Source organism: Manacus candei, unplaced genomic scaffold (assembly GCF_025592945.1).
Source record: "Manacus candei isolate 608988 ecotype Guabito, Panama unplaced genomic scaffold, ASM2559294v1 h1tg000085l, whole genome shotgun sequence".
NCBI classification, from domain to species: Eukaryota; Metazoa; Chordata; class Aves; order Passeriformes; family Pipridae; genus Manacus; species Manacus candei.
This window is the reverse complement of record NW_026138133.1, coordinates 1,303,841-1,326,789: the sequence shown is the minus strand read 5'-3', so window position 1 is coordinate 1,326,789 and position 22,949 is coordinate 1,303,841. Positions and strand designations below refer to the sequence as shown.

The following is a 22,949-nucleotide window of genomic DNA, read 5'->3' as shown; positions in this document are numbered from 1 at the left end:
AACCAGAACAAAACACCAAAAGATATTTCAAAACTGTACATTCCATAACAGGATATAAAGAGAATACTAAGAGACAGTAATTACAACTAAATGATAATGACAACTTCATACAATGGTAAGAGCTGGATTCTTAGATATGGGGAGCACAATCTTAAGAAATGCATTACTTAAAGAAATACAGATTTCTCTCCCAGGCCTTCTATACATACTAAGCCCAAGTATTTCTTGCAAATTAAGATAAGAATCTACCTTACTGAAGTACATTCTTTCAATAATAATTAGAACTCAGTAGTAGCAAAACGAGACCTCCCACTTTGTTGTAACCAGTAAGAAAGCTTACATAAAATGATTAACTGCAATAAACATGAGAAGACGGATCACAAGCAATACCTCTGTCCAACCTGAAAACTGAAAACCCACAGGAATATAAAGTAAGTCCAAATAATTTTTTGGTTCTGGTTTTATAAATTCATGATATTTTCTTAAACAAAAAAATATTTTTCAGTTGTTTGACTCCCAAGGACACTTACAAAGAGCCTTATGTGATCTGTAGATAATATGGAATTATAAAGTCCTTAAACCTATGGAATATTCTAGTTTGTTCCTGCATGGAAAGTGGTTTTGACTACAAATGAAGCAATCAGGTACTTGCTACAGACTTGGTAACAGCAAATATAAAAATCTCTAATTGACACAAATAAGACAATTAGTCTTCCCACAAAAGAAGAGAGAAAACCTTCCATCAGTGGCATTTTGCTTGGATAAATACAGGTACATCAGCACAGAAAGGCAAGAAAGTCAAATTTCTCTGTTTAGGCCACTCATTTCTGCATGAATCTGTTCTGGTTTTGTCTGGGGTAGAGTTAATTTTCTTCTTAGTAGCCAGTATAGGGCTACATTTTAGATTTGTGCTGAAGAGAGTGTTGATAACCACAGAACCATAGAATAGTTCGGGTTGGAAAGGACCTTAAAATTCCAGTTCCAACCCTTCTGCCACAGGCAGGGGGAACACCTACTAGATCAGGTTGCTCCATCCAGCCTAGGCTTTAACACTTCCAGGGATATTTTCATGAGTAGAACGTGACAGAACCCTGCTTTTCTGGAGATGGCTGAACCTGTCTGCTGATGGGAAGCAGTGAATGAATTCTTTCATCTGTTTTGCTTGTGTGTACAGCTTTTGCTTTACCTATTAAACTGTGTTTACCTCAAACCACATGTTTTCTCACTTTTACTCTTCCAATATTCTCTCCCATCCCAACACAGGTGAAGCGAGTGAGTGTGGTGCTTAGTTGCTGGCTAGGGTTAAACCAGGAGGAAATCTTTAATTCAGTATTAAAGTTGCTGGATACCAGTTTTTATCTATGACTTTACAGTTATTAGGGGCTAACTTAGTGCATAGAAAAATTTTGTACAGGCAGAGAAATAGACTTCATTTGCTTGTGAACAAAGACAAAGGAGTTTATTAGCTTAGGCATACAGCTATACTTACTCTCTGGTCAGAACTAGTTCTCACCTAGTTTGCATGGAGTTTGGAGATGAAAACTTGCTTTTCTTTACAGTCATCCCCACAGATATATTATAAATCTTGGAGGGGAAAAAAAAAAGAAAAAACCTCACAAACAAAACAAACAAAAAATCTTTATTTTTCATTCTCTTAGATAATTGATGATTCTGAATACTATTTCAGGTTCCAAGATATTCTTACAGAGAAAGTACTATAGGAAATACTATAATATAACAAGATTCTGGATTCCACTATTCAAGTCACGTCCTGGTTCCATTCTGTAAGTGTTCTTTTGAACACTGCTCTCTCCCCACCCCACCAACCTTTTGTGACTATTCTATCAGTTCTCTAACAAGTCAGTACTAACAGGAACTGAGCAAATTTAGCAAAAGGTAAATTATATTCCAGCTCTTTAGTTGAAATGAAAGACAGAAAAACAACAATTAAGTTATTCATCTGCCATCAATAGTCCATTAGATGGCCACCAAATCTTTATTTTGCATTAAAATCTTATATTCTATTTTCTTCAGTTTTGTCTTTTTTTTAATTAAGACCTCACTCACATCTCAGAATCACATTTTATTTTATCATTAATTTTTTATGTAATGAAAAGCAGGATCTTTGATTCTTTTTTAAGAATTTTGCTTTTCCACTGTGCCTATAAATAGTAATTAAGGATAGCAGGTCATATAAGGAAAGCAGGTGTATAAGGCAAACAAATCTGGCATCTGAAGAAACATTCATTAGGGACAAGTGCTCCCTCTTAAGAAATTCTGCCTCATTAAGGGATAATCATGAATGCATCAATAAAGTGACATAACTGATTACTTGTACATCTGTCTCAATAATTTTTGTGCTGCTTAGTTCTGCCAGCAGTGGCAAGCAGGAACAAATTGCTGCTGCATTACAATGTTAGACTGATACTAGTGGAGTTACAGTTGATGATTTCATTTTCATTTAAATGGTAAGATCTTATAAAGTTGCCTTATGCAGATGTGGTTGAACTTGATGCACAGACGATTGTTGCTGACACAAAAATGTCTATAAAGGTCATTAATAGGATAAAATCTGATTTCTATTGAAGAATATAATTATAATTTGCATGATTAATATTAAAGAGGCACTGTCGTATAAGCAGAAGTTTCTAAAAACAGCATCTGCTAAGTGTTGCTTAGCAATACCTATGTATATTTTAGATGCAAGAATAAGTGTTGGGACAAAATTAAAGCCTCTAGAGTTTTAAAAAATAAAAAAATTCACACTTGTGGAACTTGAATTTAAAATACATATGTTTGATGTAAATGTAAGACATTATGTCTCATGTAAAAAAAAAAAAGGTTTGGGTTGTTTTTTAGTGAGACAAGTGGTTTCAAGTGGCATGTAAGTGAGAGAGAAGGGAAGAAAAGGTAGAAAGAGCCTATTTTCTTCAAATTATATATGAGTGGAAGGAAGAACAGTGAAAATTCCGTCAAAAATATTAGTTTTACTCTTGCTTTCAATAGATCCAAGAAACACGAAAGTCTGTCTGAGACCTCTTAGCCATGCATAAGTCACCAGAATTTTATATGAAGAAAACTAGGTGCCAGGATGATCAGAATCCAGTCTCATTTCTCAGACAGGACTGATATTTTGAGGATGACTTGCCTAGTTATTTTTTTTATTGTCTTCCATTACAGAATTGTTGGTCCAATTCCATCAGTGCAAATCTAGTGCCTGTGCATGCAGAAGCAGAAATCCACAAACTCACTTGATTTTTTTTTTCTCAGCTTACGTCAGAAGCAGCAAAAGACATATTAACTTTCTGTAATATGTTTTTTTGTTATTCTGCTTTGTACTCGAGGAGACAACTCCAAAAATTCTGTGACTTTTACCCATTGTTGCTACAGACTTTCTGCAAATCTTTGGGCAGAATAGATAGACTCAAAACCTCAAAGAGAGATAGGCATTTAAATCCAGCCAATTTTAAATCTTAGAAAGGATGTTATTCTTTGAAGAAACCATTGAAACTTACTTCATTGTATGTAAAATTCTCTGTTCTAAGTAGACAAAAACAACAACATTTGAAAAGAACAGATATAGGGCTGAGTTATTTGGTTTTGCCTCATTAATTTCTTATTATCATAAATATGATGAATAAGATTGAGCATAATTAGGGGTTAATACATATTTTTAAAAACAGAATCCAGATTTCACATGACCTCAAAGTGGGACCTTTCTGTTTTGGGGCCATTGCATTTCACTTTATTTGTTATAGTACTTTCAGAGATAACTGTCTTTATAGTATGAGAACAGACCTCTGTAAAATGATCTTGGATTGCTAAAAGATTTGATGGAGGTTATAGATTGCATTCATTTTAGTAATCAGTGTTGTTTTATGTAATGATAAAAATATATATTAAAATACATTTCGTAATTCAAAGGACACCACAATCTGTGGTGGGAATTGATAGGAAAACTTAAAAAAACCTGAATAAGTCTTGAAATTTTACCACAAAGAATCTGGGTTCCCTGATTTTTCCTAAACTCTTCTCTAATTTGAATACTGTATTCCCATGGTTTTACATAGATTATTCAATTTTTTTTAAGAAAACTTACTATTTCTTTTTCCTGAAATGAACTATCCTTCATAATTGTCATGTTCTTTCATTGTATTATTGAACTACCTATCGAAAGGTTTGATCATAATCTAGATTCTATACTTATCAGAGATTCACCATAAAAGACTCCTTAGATCTGCTGTGTGGTACAGAGCATAAGCAAGTGAAAGGGGTTATTACACAATACAGACAGCTCAATGAAGGATTGGGAAATATCTAGCTGCTAATGTGTTTTAAATTATATACCCTTATACTATGTGCTTTCTAATATTAGGAAAATTGGTACCCTCACACTCATACTCAGACAAAAGGAATTCATTTAATCTCGCATAGGGCATTTTAGCTGTTCAGAACATAATCAGGAATATCAATTTTCTAATCAAACAAAGAAAAAAAGAAAAAATAAAGGGTTTCATTTTGTAGTATAGCAAAAGCAGAAAATCCAGATATAGCTGGCTTAGACAATAAAGACAAAGACACTTCTGTGAAATTATACTGATTTCCTTCAGTGTCATAACTCCTGATGAGCTCCCCTCTTAAGTGTACCAACAGAGTACTACCTCAAGTCCTATTTCCAAAAGCATTGATAGGCTGTAGCATAATTTTTTCTCCATGGATGTCTCTGGCACAGCATTTGAGCCCTTCTGTGTGCCTCTTCCCTTTCCATAGTTTCATATTACTAATATGGACTTTCATACTACTAAATTCTCCAAGAATCTAGCTTATGTATCCCATTCTAAGAAAAAAAATCAGCAGGATGAAAAGTCTAAGGTGTAGGAAACCAAAAGCAGATGAGGTCTTGATAAAATCGTAGAATACAGAGTTGGAAGGGGAAAAAATTTTCCCTGATATCTAACCTAAACCTCCCTTGCCCCTTTTGCATGGAAGGTAAGTAAAGGGATAAGTAAGAGTGGTCTCGTCTCATCTGCACATGGGGTTGAGGTGTTTGAGCATGCAGCTGATCCCAGATGCTACGGCACATTCATTGGTGTCATGGGGTAAATACATACCTACATAATTCCAGTGATACCTTTGTAATAAATTAGAACACAGAAGAGGAAACATGATGCTTTCACATGAAAATGAGTAAGTGGAAATTTAGCAAGAATTAGATGAAATAGTAAGGGACAAAAATAAGAAGATAGGTGCTAAAGCATACTCTCCGCTCCAGGTAGGCTGCAGCAGAGTCTCGAACTTTAAATCCAATAAGGTAATTTATTTGAGTGATACAGCAGTAGTAAAGTCTCAAGCTCAGTGCCTCCACAAATAGACTCTGAACAAAGAAATCCCTGTGCAGTTACACCTTTACAATCTAAGTTCCTCACCTCTCTATTGATAGTTCCAGCCAGTAGTAATATTTGTGCCTGGGGTCTTCCCATACCTCATGAGATCCCTTTATTGTCTCTAGGTAGGTAATTTCTTTTCTTACCTCTAAGGTTGCAGCTTCTGCTGATGAGTGAAGCAGCCTTCCTTGTTTCCTTATCTTCCAGTTTGAACCAGCTCAGGGGCCTTGTTTTACTTAACCAGATGAAAGTACAGCTTGCAGAGTAAGGCTTCAGCACACCCACATACTAATGCCAAGTGAGTTATACTAAGTGATTAATACCCTTTATTTTGCTACAGTAGGACTGAGGCAAATAGGGAGATTGGAAGGTGGTTAGACTCCTTCCAAGTTAGACTCCTACAAGTAGGACTCTAACCTTGCATGATACCTGTAAAAATAGCCACACAGTTACAGAACTGTTGCTACCTCTCACAAATCACTTAAAGTCACCACGGTGATATCTATACTTAGTGACATTATATACTATGTGCTGAGAATATAAGAATATGTAATTGTACAGGAAAGAAAAATGACAAAATACATAAGAAGACATAGGGGGTGTCTGTGTGCAAACATAATTTACGGCTTTAATTGGTTCTCCATCCTTGCACTTTTAAATACCTACGGATATTCTTTAATTATTGTCATGTGTATTACCAAATGGTACTTTTCATACTGTTAATATTTTGGATGTTATCTACTGACAAGCAGGTTACAAATTACTTGCTAAATATGGACATTACTTGACAAATATAAGACTTTGTATCGCATTTTACAGATGGTTCAATTAGGCTCTGAGTAAACAAATCAAAGAAGTTCAACCTATTCAGTAAATCTAAGAGAAAGCTGAGAGGTAAAGTCATGATCATAACCCATCAGAGCCTACAGAAGGATTAAAAATAATAATAGAAAGCTCTTCATGCTGGACCACAAACATATAACATGATCCTACCTCTTCAAATTAAGCAAGATAAATTCAGCCTAGGCACACAATTTCAACTACATTTTCTGAGCAATTGCAATAATATCTCAAGAATTCTGCTGGCTTCTCTCTTGCTGGAAACATTTTTATCAAGAGCATTTAGCTAAAGCATGCTTTACTTTAGCACCGACTGCAGGACACACAAATTGTATCAGGAAGCTCATCAGGCTACCTTTAAGTCAGAGATCAAACTGCAAGATTATAGCAGTTTCTTCAAGTCTAGAGTTAATAAACGATGTGATAAGATGAAGATGTGTCTGCTTCTGTACAGCATTCCACACCACTCAAGAGCAATGAATCTAGGGTTGGCCTTTAATAAAATTAGGATTTGTATATGCTGGTCTGTCTCCCATTGACATGTATATTCATATATGATGAAAAAAACCACCAAACCTGTTTTTCTAATGCCTGTTCCTCCTGTTCAGTACAAGAGATCTTCCACAGGTGATTTGACTTTCTATACTGACAGAAAAATTTTCACTAGTTAACATTTATTCAACATTAGTGCTTACCTATTAACATTTATTAATGCATTGTATTGGTTTTAAACAATCGGCTAGGTATAACAATTTTAATTGTATCTTTCCTATATTTACTTTAAATATAGGCAAAATATAAGGGAGAAATGTCTGTCTCTGCAGAATAATTATTCCTTAGTAATTCTTTAATTAATACTAATTTATAATTTACATAATTAAATAAATTTAATTTCTAGTGCAAAAGGATTGTGAGGATAATTTCATAAACTGCACACTTGTAGATTAATCTTTTGACTGTCCCTCTGCATCTGATCTGAGGAACCTCTATCTTACTTCTCAATTCAAAGGTCTTAAGATAGGAGATGTTCTGAACCATAGAAGTACAACTTTGTTCCCTATCTGAATGCCATATATTAGATATTGCCAAGGAACCAAAGTGACTACTTCCAGCATGAAGATTAACCAGCTACAATAATCATATGAACTATTTCTTCTTCTTTCATTTGCAAGTAAATTACTGTGTGTCAAGAAGGCATTTATGGCATCAGTCCCAGTTCTGATATGTTGCTCTGACCTGGAAGAAATCCAGGGGTAATTCAGGAAAATTAGTCAATATTCATTCTGTAGGAAAAATAATGCCATCATTCAGCAGAGTCTAACCTCACTTCTTAATTAAGCAAGAAGTTAGTGGTCTTCAAGAGAGTGGTAGCCTGTATCTTTCAAAGCTAACATTAATTGTACAACAGCTCACTAATGGAGGAGCACAGAACAGAAACATAGTTCCATATCCCCTCTCCTCCCCTCTCCTCTTGAGTATGTTCTACCACCATTTTATTTTGTATCCTCCTCCAGCAAAAGCTTTTTATGTCAAAATATTTAATAATATATCCTGTACATTCTATGATATGAAAAATCTCAGGTCACTCTTTGGAACCTGAAGATTTTTTAGACTAAACATCATAATTTATTTTTGGACATGTGCTTATGACTGCAAGAACCACATAATGTGTGACAGAGGCATCATACTAAATATACACTACAGTCATTTTTAATTAAAGTGCATAAAAGGTATCATTTTGCTTAAAAGAATACTAAGAAGATTCTTTATTATCAATGTATTTCTTGTGATTTAAATGCTCAAAATATAATCTGTAAAAACTTGGACTATTGTTGATTTTTACAAATGTGACTGCACCATTAGATCTTTATTACAAAGCTGGGCTTCATGTTTCTTGACTAAAATACAAACCACAGTCAACAAAGAAATCCACAATTTTCCACAGATTAAATTCAGTTTTTATAAGAAAGATTGTTTACTTGCATTCTGTGTGAATTGGACTTGCTGCAAGAACCAATGTAATGCAAAAGACTTCGTGGTTAGGAACTATATTCCTAGTTCCTAAAATTCTAACAGCAAGAACAGTTGAGCAGTAGATTAGACTGCCTTTGCAATCTGTTTCAGGAGAGGTTATTGTTAATAACAATACTTGGGCAGGGTTTTGGTTTTGTACTAGGTGGAATGAATTTAAGTTATAAATATATATATATATATATATATATAAATAAAACAAATTTAAATTTAAAAAAATGTAACAAATCAGGTTTGCAATGAATGAGCTAATGCTGCATCCACATCAGCAAAAATCATATATTGTTAACAATTGATCCAATATTTAGGAACTGAAGCTCCACTGTAACTCAGAGGTAATACTGTGACCAATCCAAATTCTTTCTTGTTCTGTTTTCTCTTACACTGTTCGGTTTTTAACATTAACAAGGATTGTGACATAGTCAACAACTGTAAGAATTAAGAGAAAATTAATGTTGCATATTAAAATTCCATCATAGTCATCAAAGCTGAATTTTCTATTGCTGTCTAGACAAATCATAAGAATTAGAATTTAAAAAGAGAAAGATCAGTTATTTACCACAATCTGAGAAAACAACAAGGTGTTTTTTAACTGCACTGATGGAAGAGGAAACTATAGTAGCTAGCTGAAATGCTTCACAACCATGACAATAAATCATTAAGAAGAAGAAATAAGTGAAGCAATTTCTGACGTCATTTTCAAATGGCAGCAACGAAGTGGAAAATTGTTATACTGTGGAGAAGAACATTTACTAGTACTATAATAAATCATTTACTGAATACTATCACAGTTTAAATTAAAATAATTTATAATTAAGTTTAAAGGTTGTTTGAATATATTGGTTTTTTATATGACTCCCAGTAAATGTTATTCCGCTTGCCTGTTAGCTTAAAAGAAAAAGCTAAATATCTAATTCAAAATGATCCTATGTAGTAGGCTTCTGGAGTAGCTTTCAATAACTGCTTCCATTCCTTACCCTGAGAAGAGTTCAGATATGACACTTATTACAGAAGTGGGTAATTGTGAAAATTATTTTCTTAAAGTTTACTCGAAAGAAGAATAGCTTAGATAAAAATACATACAAATTTAAAACAGGATGAAATAGCATTTGAAATATTATCACATTGGTCAACTCCAATATGCTAGTAACAGTACATAGACAGTGCAATAATGTGAGAAAAATTGTGTTTTGTAGCAAAAGTAGAATCAATTGACATAACTTGCCCACTTGACCTTCAACCAGTAATTAGGGATTGATTGCATAGAGAATAAGGTGAAAGAATAAAACTTTAGTGCCAGCATTGAATAAGAAGCACAATCTGGAATACAATTTGAAAATTCTTTATATAGATTTAGAATTTTGTACAGTGTCTTTGACAGAAGTAATGTTGTTGAGAGTATTTAAGAACTTTCCAATTCTGCTAAAATCAAAATAGGTAAATAAATTGGTATTTTTCATGGATAAACAGAATAACCATCAGTGTAATTCTTCATAAAGATATTTCATAGTTTGAATCCATGCTAATGTGAAGCTATAATTTTGAGTGAAATTTGTTTTACTCAATGACAATTTAAAAAAAATATTTTTGTCATTTTTTAAAATGTATCGTAACTTTTTAATTCCATTAACATTGTTTATAACAGTTATAGTCAGAGTATGTATATAATGGATAGAATGTAGAAAATGCTTCATTTCAAGAACGAACACTACATTTTTGCTTATATGTGTAAGATAATAAATACTAATAAATACTAAAAAACAGTAACCATAGCTTTTCACTACTGATTATTTTTCTTGAAGAGTAAGAAATTCCTGAACATTTATATTTTTATATTAGCTTTTCATATTTTAATTCGATGCATCTTCAACTTACGAAAATTGGACAATGTTTCTTAACAACTCTCAAAATAAAACAGAGCATATTTCTTATTTCTCATTCTAAAATACTTACAATAACCTTTTTGTATATTTTGATGTTGAGTTCAATGTCAGCATGTTTGGAAGTTTAGTAGTTGACATGTTTAGCATGTATGATAAATTAGCAATTTTGTAGACTTCATAGCATCTCAATGTGAGCCACCTATAGTCTAAAAGCCACAGAGACATTTTGAGATGTATCTGCACAATCAGCTAACATAGTTACATGACTCCTGGGTAAATACTCTTTTGTAGCTGGCTGTCTGGGTCAGTGCCCACTTTGTCTGCTTTCATACCCACCTGTGAGGAATCAGCCAGTCTTTGGCCTCTCCTGTGTCCGTGTTTCTTACCTCCACCTGTCCTGACAGTTTAGACTGTCAGTTTAGGCAATCAAATACCATTTTGTACTGTGTATATGTAAAACACTCAGCATAATGGATCTCAATTTAGTCTACAGTCTCTGGGCACTCCTGTAACGATGCTGCTGGTACTAACAGTATCTGGCAGGATGGCAGTTATTTTGCATCTACTCTGAATTCTGCTGCTAAAAGCTTTCATGGTATTATTAAAGTATGTATTGGATCAGAATAGTTCTCAAAAAGTCACATTCTACAGCCTTTTTTTTCTTGTCTGATCCAATTATCAAGCTCTATCAGAGTTAGACTTCAATCATTATGATTTCATTCAAATCTTATTTACTCTGTTTCTTGCCTCAGATAATGATTGGTATGTGAAGAATTGCAGCAAAGATGCTGCCTACAAGTCATCCAATCATACACTGGATTCTGGGTAGGCTTTTCATTGCCCAGATGAGCCAGAAATATTCCAATGTAAATGTTTTATTTTGGATAATTCTGATCTGTAATCATTGCATTTATTACAAACTGTTCTTCAGCTTTTCTTTACATTTAATCAAGTCTTGTCACTTTTAGTTTTGTTGACTAGAACATCAAGAGTAAATATAAATATTTTCCTTTTGTTTATTTCCCACAGAAAGAAAAATAAAACCAGAACCATTAAGGATAATGATAATAATGGAAGCAAGCCCAAATACATCAATACCTTTCAAGCATGTGTTTTAATTCTGGAATAATTTTTATTTATTTTTTTAGGAAAAATAACTTCCAGCAATTGCTAATATTCTTTTGTAGGTGAATCTCATGCAAATCCTGATATATATGTATAGCTTTATGAAGTTTTGTTTATTGAATTCTTTCCAGTAACTAGGGAGCAGATTTACCCTCTCCTACCTACAGGAATGACTTGAAGAAAATAGTTGCATATTTAAAGTAGCTTCCCGCTTCTAAGGTAAAATCTAGATGATTCACCTCTCTACCAAGAAAACAGCAACTGTATTAAATATTTACAGAATATAGATACAGCATTTACAAGGATGGGTTCCAAATCACAAAAGGGGCAGAAAAGATATCTCAGAAGATTCAATGTGAACTTGTAGAAAGACATAAACCCCCAGAACAAAATGTGAGCCACTGACTAGGGAATAGGCAAAGATAAATGAGGCAGTGAAGGAAACCCAGAGAACTTCAAACACTTCAATCTCTTTCCTTCTCTTGCGCTTTAGCTTTCTTTATTATTATTTTTTTAATTACCTATTTGGATACATTTATAAATTAATACATCTATATTTGCATATATATGTCTGTGTGTTTATATACATAGACACAAACATATAAACATGTATATATAGAGATATATTTTCCATAAGGTTGCATACACTTACTTATTTACTTTGTTTCTCAGGCCTTTATATGTCCCCAAATACTTCTTCGCATGTTTTATTTGCTAGATTTATAATGTGGTTGCACATTAATTGAAACCAACCTTTCCACTTGTTTTAAACATGAAATAAGAAATTATTATGAAAGAAATTAATGTACTTATAAAATTTAGAATTTATTTTAATAATTATCCATTTATTTTAAATGCCAGCATAGAAAAGAGGTATTGAGAAACATCTGCCTGGAATGACACACAGATGATTGATTGCAAACTGGGGCTTCATATATGTGTGCAGACATTACCTCTATTTTTATTCTGTGATGCGGCTGAGCTGAATGTTGCCTGGTGAAAATATTCTGGTCATGTTCAGTCCTGCCCAGCTGTAGAATGGTGAGAAAATGGAAGTGGGGGCATGGTGCACATCTGTTGTGTTGTCTGCATTTTCTGTGCATCTTTTGTTCTTTTTACTGTAAATGGTCCTTTTTGGATAATGAGCTTCAAAGGTAATCTAGAATACTCAGAAGACTTATATTGCATGAAAGTTGTATTTTGTTATCCTCAGTATTTATAGAGATGCCATCACAGATGATCTAATGAAGATTTTCTATGACATTCCATTATTGTGAAAGGAGGTAACAGAAAAAACATGAGATACATTAAGTGTATGGCACAGGACAAGGACTAGAAAAAGATGTTTTAACCTTCTCTGATCTTGCAGTTTAGTACAGAAACTTACTAAATGTCTAAAAAGAGGTAAAACAGCTCTTCACAAAGGGCAGTGGAAGTCGCAGAGATGTTTTTATGTGTGATGTGTTAAAGGCAGTGGTTACATAGTCTTGTAAAATGACAAAGCATGAAAGATGAACTTGTTGATGTAATATTAATCAGAAGAAATTTTCTACTTCCCATCTGTCATCTTACAACATTAAATGAAAGGCACTTATCAGGAAAGATAACTATTTTTCTTGTCTGCAGCAGAAAACAAGCTATAAGCATATTTAATTAGTTATTGTTTACAAAGCACTTTAAATCCTTGGATAAAAGGTGCTAGATAAATGCTAAGCATGATCATAATTATGCTTTTTTGCTATAGTCTGGCAATGTAATTATGATGTCTGCCCTGTGTTTTCAATGAGCAGGCTATAAAGTATTAAATTTTGAGATTTTTTTCTTACTAGTGTTAGACAGCAATAAGGCTGAATTTTCATTTGAGGTTTATGTCATTGACAAATTCATTTATCAATATGTCCTTGACATTCATCTACTTGACTAACTTACGCTGAATTTTCATGCCATATATATTTTCAGTAATTCAGATGCATTTTATTATTTCGACTTTTTCTACAAAAATGCATATTCGTATGCATTCGTATATGTTACTCAGGACCTGAAACTTTCTCAGAGGAAAATTTGGTCTTGATTATAACTTAACTGTTGACTGAGACTTCTTATAAAATAAAAAGAGGAAAACAAATGCATTATATTATACATAATTACCTTTTCTCCCTATTTTTTTCCTTTTCCTTTGTTGTCAATATGTAAACATTTTATTTCAGATATGTATCAAATTATCCCAATTATGAACTGGGTTCTGGGACACTTGGAACTCTACACAGCTCATTGCAAATGCATAATGCCAAATATAGGATCTAATGCCGAAATTTAGGGTTCTGAAAGTCTGATCCTTGTAGGTTATCTGTATCTCTCCTACAGGTAATTGGAGTGTTTTTATAGGTATTTCATCCTACTCACCCTGGGTGCGCCCTGACTTTTTTCCACAAGACTTATCAAAGGAAAGTGATAATTCTTTGAAAGAACTTTTATTTTTAAAGTGCAACCAGAATAGCACATACATTTTTTTCATAAAGTATTATTTTACAGTTCAGCCTCGGGAAAGCAGCTGAAGGAGTTTCCACCAGTACTCTTCCCCCTCTATAAGACACCATCACCTTTATATATATGCTTGTCTGATTCATAAAGGAAGCACTATCCATCTCTTCAAAGAAAGCTTTGGCACTATGAAGAAAATAAATCATGTTCAATAAAGAAACTAAAGTCAGATTTGGAGAAAGGATGAAGGAAATATTGCATAGAGAACAAAATGGAGCATGCTGTCTAGAAAGTAGGACACAGTTGCAGGAAGGTTAAGGAAGCTAGGGTTCAAGTTTTTACTCAAACTCTTTTTGTATTTTATCCAGTGACAGTTTAATGACAAAACTGGGACATGTGTGACGTGAACAGTAATAAATCTCTAGGCACCTGCAGACATGAAATGTGAAAAAGTTCAAAGAAGTTAGTCAGGACCTCTTAAGTTTCAGTAATACAATTAGGAACATAGATCTAAATTAATAATGTAAGAAAAAAAATAATTTTAGAACATTTCAATAATATCATAGAGCTGGCATGTCAAAATGCAATTAATTTATCTCCAAGGGGGAATTTCTAGTTTTGATTTTGTGTTGAGTGCTACTAAATGAGATTGAAAAGCCACTCTTCCACAAAATAAAAAATCTGGTGAAACAAGAGAGAGGCCATCTATACAACACATTTTAGAAATGTTGAACTCTTTCATTTATATGTCAAGGTTCTTCATTCTCCCAGTCACTTCCTTTGACTTTTGTGACTGGAGCTGTGTGACTGCAGCACTTGCTGATGAAGATTGAGGCAAAAAAGTCATTGATTGCCTCAGCCTTTTCCATATCTCAGGTAATCAGTTTTTTCCCTAGTCTTCCTTTTATCACCAACATACCTATAGAAGCTTTTCTTGTTGTCCTTGATATCTGTGGCAGGACAGCCCACCCTGAACAGACCTAAAATCCAATAATGCATACTATGCAAGTCATCATGTAGGCCTTCATGCAAGCTATCATGCAAGGTCACCTGCTGGCACCAGGGTCCTGTCTTGGTGTTAAATTATGCTAAGGCCCTCCTGGTTCCCCAGACTTCAAATACATATCCTGTTTTTTGAAACAGGGTGTGACAGATAAGCTAGTCTGAGAGCTTGTAAATCTGTGACTACCAGTCCATCACCTCATAACTAGAAAAGCCCAGTCAAACTTCCATAGGGCAGATCTTCTACATAATTCCTTGAAGTGCCTTCTCCCACGAAGAAGGGACACCTCTTCATGATTACTCACCAGGGTTTGAGAGAAAGAGAGGAATCTGTCCACTATCCCATACAGTGAGTTATATCAGTCTCTACTTAAAGATTGTTTCTTTTGCTAGCTTCTATACAATTGCTTTAATATAATTTTTTTTTTTACAGTCCATGATATTACTTTTTTATATAGTAAACTACTGGTAGATGTTTAGCTTTTACACTGTGTAGTAAATAATTCTGATTAAGATCTTTTCATTTGTTCACCTGTTTGTTAATTTGTCATAATAAATAAATAAGTCATTTTATATAAATATATATCTCCATTTTACCATCTTTAAAACCTGTGGGACAAAGTGGTTTAATCACATCTCTGTAATTCCTTTAAATTTAAACCTTTCTCTGAGAAGGAGGTTAGAAAGCAAGGCAGTCCTTTCTGCACCTTGTGACTCACCGGCAAGGTTTTTTAATAACTTTGTCTAAGCCTTCCACTCACCCGTGACAATGTCCCCTGTCGGGGTTGACAGAGAACCTGTCAGCAGCCTGGCAATTAGTGACGAGGAATGTAAACAACTTTTAGGAAATATTTACTGTAATGCCGGACGGAACAAACGTAATGCAGCCCAGACCAAAGGTCACCAGTCAAAATGTGTATAGTGTCACCAATATCATGTCACAGCATGCACAGGATCTTCAGTGTCACCAATAAGAGTGTGTGCAGTGTCTACAGTTTTTTATGCTTGAGACTTTTGACCAATTGTGTTGTGGCACGATAGTGTACAAAGAGTATAAAAGAAACACTTGAGAGCAATAAACAGCTTCCTGTTCACCTTATACCTGGACTACGTCTGATATCTGTGTCGCTTTGGCCGTTCCGACATTATCAGTGACAGTCCCCTACAAGATTTAATTATTTAGTTTTCCCAACATGATCCCTGACCGCTTGGACAATTTCTCTGTATTCTTCACAGGCTACCTTTCCTTGCTTTCACCTTCTGTAGGCTTCTTTTTTTGTGTGTGTGTTTGAACATGTCCAGGAGCTCTTTGATTAAAAGCATTTGGGTTGAGCACCTTTTGTTGCTCTTCAGATGTTTTCCTGATGATCTGCAACCCCTCCCCAGGATCTTGGCATCTTGTTCTGGAACTGACATCAAACTGGTAGGATTGGGATGGATTGAGGTTGCCATCCTCCAGGAATTTTAATTTACAACCCTCTTCACCAGCTCAACAAGTCTATGACGAAAGATTTTCTTCCCCTTCTCCAACAGATGGACCCCACCTGCCCCCAGCAGAACAGGTTTCTCAAAGCAAGACTCATGGTTTACGTAGCTGAACCTCTCACTGTGGCAACAGTCCTGTAACCATTTTTTGATTAACCAAATTTGACTGGTCCTTTCAAACACTTTTCCTTTGCCAGGAAAATGATTAGAAAACTATCTTTTCTCCAGTGTCCCTTACTGCTGCTCCGAGGGTTCTCTAATCCTTAATGGTTCTCCTCAGGCTGTTCCTGGCTGTATTACTTGTGCTCACATAAAACAACAGCAGCAGATAATGATCAGTGGGCTCAGTGAGGCTTGGTAACCTCTGGGTAACCTCTCTGATATGAGCCCCTGGTAAGAAGTACACCCTTTTAGAGCATACATTGAGTAAGGTTGGACCTTCAGAGGTCCAGTTACTGCTTCATGGACTCATGGTCATGTGATGTGTTGAATGTTTCTGCAACATACCGGATGCCTTCAGTGGCAACACTTATCAGCGAGAATTAAAGCAGCTACACACCATATTGAGCTGAATCACAAAATCAAACATGTACAGCCCATCATTTACAGTATGAGTGTTTTCTCTGCATTCAGTGGTATTGGCTATTTATAATCTTTGTTATTATAATAACGTACTTATTCCATTCTCATTATTGGTATTTCAGTTTACCTTCCTATCTTTGTAGTAGAAGAACGTAGTTCCTTGACTTTCAATTCTGTCCTCCCCTTATCACTTTTCATTATAAAACTATTTATCTATAATATATGCAGTTTATAGCTTTCAAAAATGCTGTTGAGTTCATTTGTTAAAATGTTTTTCTTTGTTTCTGAAAAAGAAAATTGGTAAATTGCTATGTTTTAGTGTGAAATACAATGGAAAGCAATTTTAAAGTTCATATCAGCAAAACATCTGCACAAAAGCAGAAAATGAAAAAGCAAATACTTTAGCTAGCATAAGATGAACTTTTAGCTATTATTCCAGTTAATTATTTCTGAATATATTCTAAATATTTCTCAATAGAATGTTTCTCTTCTGCTTGGTAAGAATTAACTCTGCTGTATTTGCTTTATATATCTGCTTTAAAGAGAAAACTAGTAAGCATACGCAAAATTCCATTTTGTAGCAGTATTTCAAATTGATATATACTGATTAAAAATTAAAGATTCTATAGATACACATTTGGTATGTGTGAAAAGAAATCAGTATTTGTACTATTCCTACTTACTATACAATACTTTTAATCCTTTCTGAAAATCAGTTAGGTATCAAGATTTCATTTCCTATCATATTTTCTCAGACTTTAACTTCATGTCACTGTTATGAATAAGAAGGTTAACTATATCTAATAAGATGCTAGCATATGATTATCAGAATATCAGACATAAATTACTATATGGTCCAATTTAACACCTATGGCTTGGAAGAACTTTGAAAATTAAGGACAAAGGGATCTTGGGAGAACAGCTTCTTATTATTTTTCGTATTTTCCAGTTACTGTTGAAAAAGCCCTTATGATTCCTTAGTGTGTTCCTCATTCACAGGAAGTTCTGATCAGCTCTTTTAAGATTATACGTCTGTTGATTTCATACAGCAGCATTATTAAAACTGAAATGAAAGGACAATAGGAGCTTGGTAGAGCAAGACTTGTGGGTCATGGTCAAATTCGTTTAAGTTAGTGTGTCCCACTAATATGTCCTAGTAATCCAAAGCAGGACAGAGAGTAAACTGAAGACTGAAATGGTTTATCATGATGGCTATGGTGAAGTGTCCTGAAAATAAGAGTAAAGATTCAATGTATTTAAGTGAAGAAATTTGAAGAAATTTGGTTTTAGCCTAAGTTAGTTTTCAAACTCAGGTAATACTCAGAAAAGACAAATGAGTCATCTTCAGCTTTGGAATTCCCAAATGTTAAAGCAATAAAAGAAATACTGAATTGTTGCTTTGGGGTAGAAACTCTTACTTCAAAACTGTCTGCCATTGTAGAACTGAACTTTAACATGAAGTATATGAAAAATAAAGTGAAATTCATATGTTGAGGTAATAGACACCTAGAAGATTACTGAAAATGCCCTATAAATGATTGTATTTTCTGTGTCTATGAATTATTTTAACAGTGAAGGAAGAAAAAGGTAGCAATTTCTCTGAAAAAAAGCAAAAATGCAGACTCTTTGAAATTAAGTAAAAATACACAGAGGAAATAATAACTTCGTGTTTCAGCTGCTATGCAGGCATGTCTCTCTTCATTTCCCTCAGCATAAACTTACATGCTTTATTTCTAGACCAAAACATCTCTAGTATTGAGTAAACTGCATTTACACTACAATTTCAGGGATAATGGAGCTCCTCTTTTAGCTCCTGACTTCGGGGATTTCTACAGAAGGGTGGGCAGATGTGAGAGGTCATAGGTTTCTGTGTTAGAGCTTCTGAACTGAACTTCAAGCTACATGAAACAGAAATATACAGAAGGTAAGTTAAAAATATAACTGTGAGAGCAAATAAGTGAGCTGAAAGTGATGCCATGTATCCATTTTGGGAAGAAGTACTCCAGTTTCAATTCACCATGCAGTTAAGCAGTCTTAAAACTGCTGGTGGCCTTCTGATCTACTTAACCGTCTAGAGGCTGCTTCTCACCTCTTCATTTCTTGTTTAAAAATTTCTACTTATACATAATCATGAACTGAACAGAGTGAAGTACAGAGTAAGCAGGGCAGTGCATTCCTAGCAACAAGGCAATCTGGAAATAATTTGCCAGCGTTTCTACAATCTGTGCCTTCTTTTAGTTTGTCATCTGTGCTTAGTGCTACAAGAATATCCTTGAAACTACTCTCAGCCTCACAAGTCCACATAATTGCACCTAAGATAGGCTTTTAGTTATTCTCTTCATATGAACATGCTCACAGATTGTGTCAATACACTCAGTGCTTTCATCCACAGGGCTGAAATCTACCTTTTCTCCACATTATATAAAAGTCTAAAATACAGAGATGGGTATACCCTTGCACACACAGAGACAGAGTACACACACAGTTTTGCATCAGAGAATATGGTTACTTCAGTGAAGGCAGATAATTATTTGTTAAATTAGAAATGGCAATTACTTTGACAAACTAATTTGACAAAAGAAGCAAAATAATTTTCAGTAAAACAACTGTTCAGATTAGCAGATGTCTCAATTCTTTTTTCCTTTCATTTAGGTAGTGATAATTTACTTCTGGAAATACCACTGCTAAACACTGGAATTGATTGGGGAGTAAAATACAATTTAGTATGAGTAAGCTACAGGTCTGAATTGCTTCTGGATAAGTAAGTACTGGATTGTAAGGATGTAGCAAGCTTTCTAAGTCAATATGAGACTTAGCTATTTTTTTCTGGTAAAAGCTATCACATGTAGCCTGAAGAGTCCTTCAACTTAATACAGAAGAAAATACCCAAGAAAAAGATAGCTACCTATTGAAAAATCTGCATTTTGAGAAAAAATGTGTATGTTTGATTTCCATTTCCAGTTTAACTAGAAACTGAAGAGGCCAAATGCCAACATTAACACTTCATTATTACTATTGTTATTTTCTGGTACCTAGGAGCCAGTCTCCATATATTATTTATAATGTATGAACCCAGAAATTACATTTACCAGAATAAATGGAACAGGGATCACACTACTCTGTATTTGCAGTAAAAGAGAAACTTTTGAAACTTCCACCTTTCCATATTAAAGATGTTAGTTGTCCATTCCTATTAGGCTTTGTGAACAATTAATGCTAACCAAATCGAGTCACTGGTATCAAGAATGAGAGGCCTCATCTGATGCTTATTTTCCAAAAATAAAAATACAGTTTCTTTATATTTTATCCTCCTTCTGTTCATTCCCACCACAAAGTTCACCAGTTTCACAGAGGCTGTCATACCACTAAGAGTTTGTCCACAGTTTGCAGAGGAGACTAAACTACACTATAGTACAATGTGGAACCTGTGAATATTGTGATCAACTTCTCTGTCTTCCAGAATTTAAATAGTTCAGCAGGAACCCTTGAAGGCAACTTCTATCCTTATTAGGAGGGGTGCTAGGGAGGATCAGAAACAATTAAAAGATTGAGAGGCTGTGATCAATAACTCTATGTCAAGGTGGAGGCCAGAGATGAGTGATGCCCTCCTCTGATACTCTTCAATATCTTCAGTGACAGTGACATGTAATGACATAGACAGTGAGATAGAGTGCACCCTCAGCAGGTTTGCAGATGACACAAAGCTGAGCAGTACAGTTGACACAACAGAAGGGTGGGATGCCATCCAGGGCAACCTGGACAAACTTGAGAAGTGGGCCCACAAGAACCTCATGAAGTTCAACAACTCCAAGTACAAGGTGCTGCACCTAGGTAGAGGCAATCCCATTCATGAGTGCAGACTAGGAGAAGAACTCACTGTGAGCAGTCCTGCAAAGAAGGACTTGGGGATACTGGTGGAGGAAAGGCTGGACATAAGCCGTCAGCGTGTGCTCACAGTCAAGAAGGTCAAACACATCCTGAGCTGTGTCAAAAGAGGGGTGGCTAGCAGGTTGAAGGAGGTGATTTTCCTTCAGAGGCTCCAGCTGGAGTAATGCGTCCAACTCTGGAGTCCTCAGCACAAGAAAGATGTAGACCTGTTATAGTGGGTCCGGGGAGGGGGACACAAACATGATCAGAGGACCAGAGCACCTCTCCTGTGAGAACAGGCTGAGTGAGCTGGGGTTGTTCAGCTGGGTGAAGAAGGGTTATGAGGAGACCTTATAGCAACCTTCCACTACCTGAAGGGGCCTACAAGTGAGCTGGAGAGGGACTGTTTCCAAGGACATGTAGTGATAGGACGAGGGGGAATGGTTTTAAACTAAGAGAAGAGAGATTTAGATTAAACTTGAGGAATATATTCTTTCTTGTGAAAGAAGTCGGGCACTGAAACAGGTTTCCTAGAGAAGCTGTGGCTGCCTCATGCCTGGAAGTGTTCAAGGCCAGTTTGGATGGGACCCTGAGCAACCTGATCTAGTGGGTGGCATCCCTACCCATGACAGAAGGGTTGGAACTAGGTGATTTTTAAGGTCCCTTACAACCCAAGGCATTCCATAATTCTGCGATTCTTCTTGTTGAACTTAAGGAGGTTCCACAATGCCCAATTCCACAGCCTCTCAGTGTCTCTCTGAATGGCAGCACCATCACTAGCGAATTACTTTCCAGTTTTGTATCATTGCAGTATTTCTCAGAAGGCATTCTGTCACATCACACTGTCATACATGACTTGATATTTTTTGTAGCAAAATTCACTAACTGGCAATGTGTTCTCTTTATTGACACATCAGCAGGAAACAAACTCAAAAAAATAAAAAAGTAAAAGGTAATCTACCACATGGTTTGACAAGCCTGTCATTTTGATGACTAAATGCATCTTACGAAGAAAATAATAATTTCTGTAGCTATTGGCTTTCCTAGAGGGAAAATAAAACTGTCCACCTTACATCTTTTAATCAGATGTTACTTAGTGAACTTTGCTAAGCAAGCTACTCAGAGTCTGGCATTCTCTTTCTAATTAAAAATGGTATCCCCATGAGTTCAGTGGAAGTCTTGATAAGATTAAATTTTCAACGGTTGTCTGTTTCTGTTGCTGACTGTATTTTAGAGAGTGTCAGAATGCTTACCATCCCGGAGAAGGTATTTGTAGACAGATTTACAGGGAACAGATGCAGGTAACAATCAATCATATTTGGTTCAGTGACAGAATTTAATTAGCTGACAACACAGTGAAATATGCTATAAAATAAATTAATTGTTATTCATGTACAAATACATTTCCTTTTCAGGTCTTAATATAACACATAAGAGACAAACAAAAGATCAGCGTATAATGATGATCCATGACTGACTTCAAAATCAGAGATAGAAGTATTACTCCCCCCTCTGCCTGTTGCCAGGATGCTTGCCTTGCAATTGGTAATATGCAGCTGCTTTCACCAATAAAACTATTTTTGTTTTTTTTATGCTCAGTGCTTTGTCTGACATATCTGCTTTTTCTATTGATTTTTAATGTAAGATGGGTCAGCTACTTACAGATATATTAATTCTTGAGGAATGCAAGACTTGTCTCTGCATGAATGAAAAGTGAGGTCAGATATCCTCCCACAGCTGGAAAAGTGACTTATGAAAGTCAATGAAAATAATGAAGTATCCATTTCTAGGCATTTTACTACCTAGATGAGTTTACACCCCAGTTGAGTACTTCAAAGAAAAAACAGCTATGGTGGGAAAAATTTATATCCACTGTAGGAAAGAACAAAAAAAATGTAAAAATTGACTTCTACATTTTTCCCAGAAGACATCAAGTTGAATTAGACTTCTCTTGGAACGGTGGCATGGGACAGTAGAAAGAATCCCTTCTTATATCCGATAGTGCAGTACGGAATTGAATTTAGATATGGCAAAGTGTTTTTATGTTCTTCCTTTTCACATCTTATAACAGTATTTTAAACAGTTATTGAGTGTTTTGAAAGTGGACTTTCTAAATGACTCTTTACAAAGTTAGTACACTCCGTTGAACAAGAAATTAAATGTTACAGGAGGCATCACTTGATTAAAAAAAAAAATGTTCAGACTCTGGCCTAATGGACTATTATGCTGTGATTCCCACCAAAGCATATAAGAAAACACGCAGTGGTTC

The 22,949-nt window shown here is 35.0% G+C and overlaps 1 long non-coding RNA gene across 1 annotated transcript; it reads left to right on the top strand.

Moving 5' to 3' along the window:
• Positions 1-373: 373 nt before the first annotated feature.
• LOC127482124 (uncharacterized) lies at positions 374-22,949 on the top strand. Its single transcript, XR_007908424.1, has 3 exons — positions 374-431; positions 22,096-22,225; positions 22,849-22,949. It is a non-coding gene; the product is annotated as an uncharacterized LOC127482124 (long non-coding RNA).